Below are 6,349 nucleotides of genomic sequence, written 5' to 3'. Positions count from 1 at the left end.
CTCTCAAACTTTTTTACTGGTGACACTATTAAAGTAGCAAGTCTCTGAGTGTGACCCCCCCCTTATAATTTAAAAACACTTTAAAATATATTTAACACCATTACAAATGCTGGAAGCAAAGTGGGGTTTGGGGGTGGAGGTTGACAGCTCACGGAACCCCCCCCCATGTAATAACCTCTTGACTCCGTGTGGGATCCCGACCCCAAGTTTGAAAACCCCCTGGGCTAGAGTGACCAGATGTCCCATTTTTAAAGGGACAATCCCATATTTAAGACCTCCTGCCGACTTTTTCTTAAAAACAGGCAAATTGTCCTGTATTTTCTGCTTCTCCCCCATCAGTACTGGTGGGTCCTGCTGCTGGCTGAATCCTTGCTTGCCAGCCACCCACTCAAAAGCAGTGAGTGTGTGTTGGGAGGGAGTCCCATGGCCAACGATGGTGGTGGGTGTGCAAGGCTGGGGCCTGGGGAGATGCAGTGTGCAGGGCTGACTGCTCCCCCTGCCAGTCTGTCAGTGACTGTGTGCTGGCTCTTGGCCAGCAGAGCCCTGCCCCCCTGTCCATTTTCTGGCTGGCACTGGCTGCGTTTTGTGAGCTGCGGTGGTTGGGAGTGGGCAGGCGCGAGGCAGCAGCCGGTTACATGTCACCTCTGCTGCCTACCCATTGGCTCTTTATGTGCTTCACCTCTCCCTGGCCTCTCCCTGCTTTGCCCTTTCGCCGCTTCCCCCAACCCGAGCCCTGCATAGAAGTGTTAGCTGCCTTTCGACACTGTGTGGTCAGAAACAGACAAGCTGCTTCCCCTGCATCCCCCATCCCATGTGTTGCCTTGGCAAGACACAGTGACAGGCACCAGGAGAGGCGGGTTCATCCCGGGGTCCAGCCAGGCATGGAGGGCAAAGAACGCTAGGCAGGGAGGGTCAGGTCGATTGGTCACACCACTTTCCGTCCCCCCCCCCCCACCGTGAGCGATGTATACAGGAGTGTGATGTCATCTTTCCCTGTGTTGGGGGGGGGAGGTTAGTGTGCATATGTCACCTCTCTCTGTGTGAACCCTAAAGCCTTAAAGATAAGAAGATAAATAAAAAGAATCCAACTATGCAGTATTTCTTTTTAAGAGGCTCAGTCAACTGGATGTTAATTTGAATGTTTGTACGATTAAGTGCCATTGAACTCGCTTGAACATGAGTAATTTTACCAGGTGTCCCATATTCAGCATAAGGAAATATGGTCAGCCTACCTGGAGCAGTCTTGGTGAGCCTGGGAGAGTTAAAGTGGTAACCTCTGGTTTAGACCTGCTCTACACTGTGTAGTTATATGGCTGGAGATTGCCTTGCAATTAGAGTGACCAGATGTCCTGATTTTGTAGGAACAGTCCTGATTTTTGGGTCTTTTTCTTATATAGGCTCCTATTACCTCCCACCCCCTGTCCTGACTTTTCAGACTTGCTGTCTGATCACCCTACTTGCTATACATGGGCTGCCGGTGACCCAGCCATTGGAGGAGGCTAGCCCCTGGCCCCTCTGCTTGTCCCCAATGCCCTGCCCCACCCTATCTGCCCCCTCCCTCCTCTGCAGGAGCCCAGAGCATCCCCACCGCGGCCCCAGCTCTGGACAACAGGACAGTGCGGCCAGCCCTGATGTGCTATACAGCAGCACTCCCAGCCCCTGTGCTCCAGACAACAGGGCAGCATGACCAGCCTGCTCCCAGTCCCAGTGCTCTAGGCAGCTGGGCAGCACAGCCAGCCCCGCTGCGCTCGGCATCTAAGTGGGGTGGCCAACCCCAGTGCTCCGGACAACGTGGCCCCAGCACCAGCCCCCTTGATTCCCTGTGGGAGGCAGGTCACTCAGCCAGCCTGGGCCAGCCAAGGCAGAGCACTGTGGACGGGGCCATGCTAGGCTGTTTGGGAAAGCACAGCCTACTCCTGCCTACGATACCCACCGCTCAAAATATTCACATTTGTCTCCAGCCCAGGTAAGTGTTCAGTGAAACCACCTCCCAAATGGCATGGAGCCCTGGTTAACATACTGAGGTTAACACTGCAAATGTAGATACTGCGTGACTTGTGTTGACCCTAACAATCATCTAGCAGCTGACCCCTCTGGTCATAATTGTGGACTGCAGTGCCCAGGGTCACACAGACCAAAGCCATGCCTGCCACCCCCTTAAAAATACTCAGTGTATTTTTTAAATGCTTTTTTCTGTTTGTCCAGCTTTGCAAGAACAGTTAGCAGCAGGGCTGGCTCTAGGCACCAGCGTTCCAAGCATGTGCTAGGGGTGGCTCTTTTCAAGAGGCAGCACTCCAGGCCTTTAGGGGCGGCACTTTTTTTTTTTTTTTTTTTTTTGCTTTGGGCAGCAAAAATCCTGGAGCCGGCCCTGCTTAGCAACTGTCCCTCGTTGGTGTAATTGACCATCCACAGAATGCACTCCAGCATGGAGTAGACAGGTGGTATTAGATCTCCTGGGCCTATGTGGAGAAGAGGCTGTGCATGCACAGCTATAGACAAGCCATAGAAATGTGGACATCTATAAACAGATTGCACAGGGGATATAGGCAAAGGGGTACAACGGGGATAAGTAGCAGTGCCACGTGAAACAAAGGAACTGTGCCAGGCATACCATCACCAATCTGGTGCTGAGCCAGAACACATATTGCAGAATGCATTGCAGTACTCAGATCACTCAAATGTACAGCACCACCCAACTCATAGGTTCAAGAAAACACCCAGTCGTTTTATAACAGTAAAGCAAGCACTGCATAAATCATAGCTTCAGTAGTTATAAATGTGTAGCAAACACTATGCAATTCCTATAAGTACCCAGAGTGTCAGGACCAGAGAGCAGTCCAGCGTACAGCATATTGTGGCTGACCGTTAAAGTGTTCTTTTCAAAGTGTCCCTCAACCGCATAGCTCCACATTAGTGATTGTAATGACCTTTGTGTCTGTCTGTTCAAAGTCAGCAGACAGCTGCTCCACCTCTGCCCTCCATCTTGGCAGCAGCTTCTCCCCCCTTGCCTCACAACGTATGTCTACACTGCACACTTCTTTCTGCGGTGTGTAGAGTACATGTCCCCCTTGCACAGAGTAGATGGTGGGGCAGGCACTGCTTAGGTGAATAAAGACATGCCTGAACCTTGTGGGTATCTACTCAGGTATGTACCATACATGACTCTCTACTTTCCCAACCGGTGCTTCCCCTTTGTACAATGTGTTTTTAGCAGGGTAATGTCCTGTTGCTGGTGTCTTTCCCCACTGCAGGGAGAGACTCCAACAGAGGGGAAAGTTTCCAGCAGCTGCCAGAGACTTTCCCAACCACAGAAAACTGCTGGAGCACTTCCACACTATAGGGAAAGACTCCGGTAGTGAGGCAGGGCTCCAGCAGCTCCCTCCTGACACTGCCTTTCACTGACACTTGTAGCTTTGTGCCACAGTGAGGACTCAGCCTGCTTTTTACTGTGGTGTGTAGCTAAACAGACCCACCGTGCCACTGCAAATGGTGTGCAGCATGGACATAGCCACAGATATGATGCAGGATACAACAGGCAGCTATAACCATTGGAATATTTTTCTCACAGAGATCCAATATTGTGAGTCAACACTGCCAGCGTCCCATCAATCTATCAAAAACACATTCAATTGTCATTCTGCACCTACTGATCCAATAGTTTAATCTTTCCTTGGTGCTGTCAAGATGGCCAGTGTATGGCTTCATGAGCCAGGAGAGTAAGGGGTAGGCTGAGTCCCCTAGGATCACTATTGGCATTTTCTTATTGCCAATTGCAATCCACTGGTCAGGAAGGAATGTCCCTGCTTGCAGCTTCCTGTGTTCTTAAGCATACAAGCATCATGCACCTTTCCTGACCAGTCCACACTGATACTGGTGAAGAATCTCCAGTGATCCATCAACACTTGCATAGCTGTAGAAAAGTAGCCCTTTCTATTGAGGTACTCTGTGTCAAGGTGGTTTGGTGCCCCAGTTGGGATGTACATGCCACTTATTGCCCCACTGCAACTCAGAAACCCCATTGCTGCAAATCCATCCACTATGTCCTGCACATTGCTGAGAGTCACAGTCTTGTGTAGCAGGAAATGATTAATGGCCCTTCACACTTGCAGAACAATAGCCCCCACAGTGGATTTTACAACTCCAAAATGATTTCCCACTGACTGATAGTAATCTGGTGTTGCAAGCTTGCAGAGGGTGATCGCCATTCACTTCTCAATTGTCAATGCAGTTCTCATTATGGTGTGCGTCTGGTGAAAGCTGGAGTGAGTTTGGCAAACAGATCCAAGAATATGGCCTTTTGAATCCAAGCGTTCTGCAAGAATTGCTCATCATCTCAAACGTGCATTAGGATGCAATCTCACCACTTAGTGATCATTTCTTGGGCCCAGAAGCAGTGCAATCTGTAGCTGCTCTGTGAATGCCACCAACTACCTTGAATTGTTTTTCACTATGTCCCTTAGCAAACTGTCCACGAAGGAATCATCATGACCCTTCTTGTTGTAGTATTTCCTGTGAGGCTGCAAATACAAGAGGATCATGTGTCCTGTATTTGCGACATTTATGAACAGTGCAAAAGATGGCAGACTCCATGCTTCTGCCATTGATGGCTGACGTAAAAAAGTACACAGGTTTGTTGAAACCACACAGGTTTGTGGAAGTCAAAAAAAGGCACAAAAATTATGGGATGTGGATGTCACTATGGGATGGAGAATGTTGCTTGCTGGGAACTTGACCCCTAGCTCCCTAGGTGACTCATATCTATGCACTGCAATGCATTGTGAAAATTTCCCAAAAGGCATTGTGCCAGATGGCAGCATGTGGCACCCTGGGATACCTATTCATGGTGCACCGCATTTGCATCAACACAAGCGGTCCTGGTGAACATGTGCAGTGCTGACGAAAGCAGCCATATATGCATGCAAACAAGCGATATACCAGGGGTAGGCAACCTACGGCACGTGTGCTGAAGGCGGCACGCAAGCTGATTTTCAGTGGCACTCACAATGCCCAGGTCCTGGCCACCAATCTGGGGGGGCTCTGCATTTTAATTAAATTTTAAATGAAGCTGCTTAAACATTTAATAAACCTTATTTACTTTACATACAACAATATTTTAGTTATATATTATGGACTTATAGAAAGCGACCTTCTAAAAATGTTAAAATGTATTACTGGCACGCGAAACCTTAAATCAGAGTGATTAAATGAAGACTCGGCACATCACTTCTGAAAGGTTGCCGACCCCTGCGATATAATAACTTTGGTTGCTGTACACCAATATAACTTGCATCAACCTACGTCTGTAGTGTAGACATGGTCCAGACAAGCCTGGGGTAGGTCTGGCCTGGTCTACACTAAACGTTTAAACTGAATTTAGCAGCGTTAAACCAATTTAACCCTGCACCCGTCCACACAATGAAGCCCTTTATAGCGATATAAGGGGCTCTTAAAACCGATTTCTGTACTCCTTCCCGACGAGGGGAGTAGCGCTCAAATCGGTATTGCCATGTCAGATTAGGGTTAGTGTGGCCGCAATTCAATGGTATTGGCCTCCGGGAGCTATCCCACAGTGCACCATTTTGATCGCTCTGGACAGCAATCTGGATTCAGATGCACTGGCCAGGTAGACAGGAAAAGCCCTGCGAACTTTTGAATTTCATTTCCTGTTTGGCCAGCGTGGAGAGATCATCAGCACAGATGACCACGCAGAGCTCATCAGGTAACAATGCAGTCTCCTGAGAATCGAAAAAGAGCTCCAGCATGGACTGCACGGGCGGTACTGGATCTGATTGCTGTATGGGGAGAGGATTCTGTGCTAACAAAACTCAGTTCCAAAAGACGAAATGAAAAAACATTTGAAAAAATTTCCAAGGCCATGATACAGAGAGGCCACACCAGGGACTCAGTACAGTCCCGTGTGAAAGTTAAGGAGCTCAGACAAGCCTAACAGAAAACCAAAGAAGCAAACGGAAAGTCTTGGGCAGGGCCAAAAACATGCCGCTTCTATGCTGAGCTGCATGCAATTTTAGGGGGGTTCTCCACCACTACCCCACCCATGTCCATGGATTCCGAGATGGGGGTGGTAATCGCAGCCATGGCTGAGGATTCTGCAGATGGGGAAGATGAGGAGGAAGAGGAAGACAAGCTTGTAGGGAGCACACAACACTGTTCTCCCCAACAGCCAGGAGCTTTTTCTCACCCTGACGGAATTACCCTCCCAGCCCTCCCAAGCCACTATCCCAGACAATGAAGCCATGGAAGCAACCTCTGGTGAGTGTACCTTGTAAATATAAGACTTGGTTTAATAGTAAACGTTCTTTAATGATTAGTTTGCCCTGAGGACTTGGGA

This window comes from Gopherus evgoodei, chromosome 2 (assembly GCF_007399415.2).
Source record: "Gopherus evgoodei ecotype Sinaloan lineage chromosome 2, rGopEvg1_v1.p, whole genome shotgun sequence".
In the NCBI taxonomy this organism is placed as follows: Eukaryota; Metazoa; Chordata; order Testudines; family Testudinidae; genus Gopherus; species Gopherus evgoodei.
Note: the sequence above shows the minus strand (reverse complement) of the source record.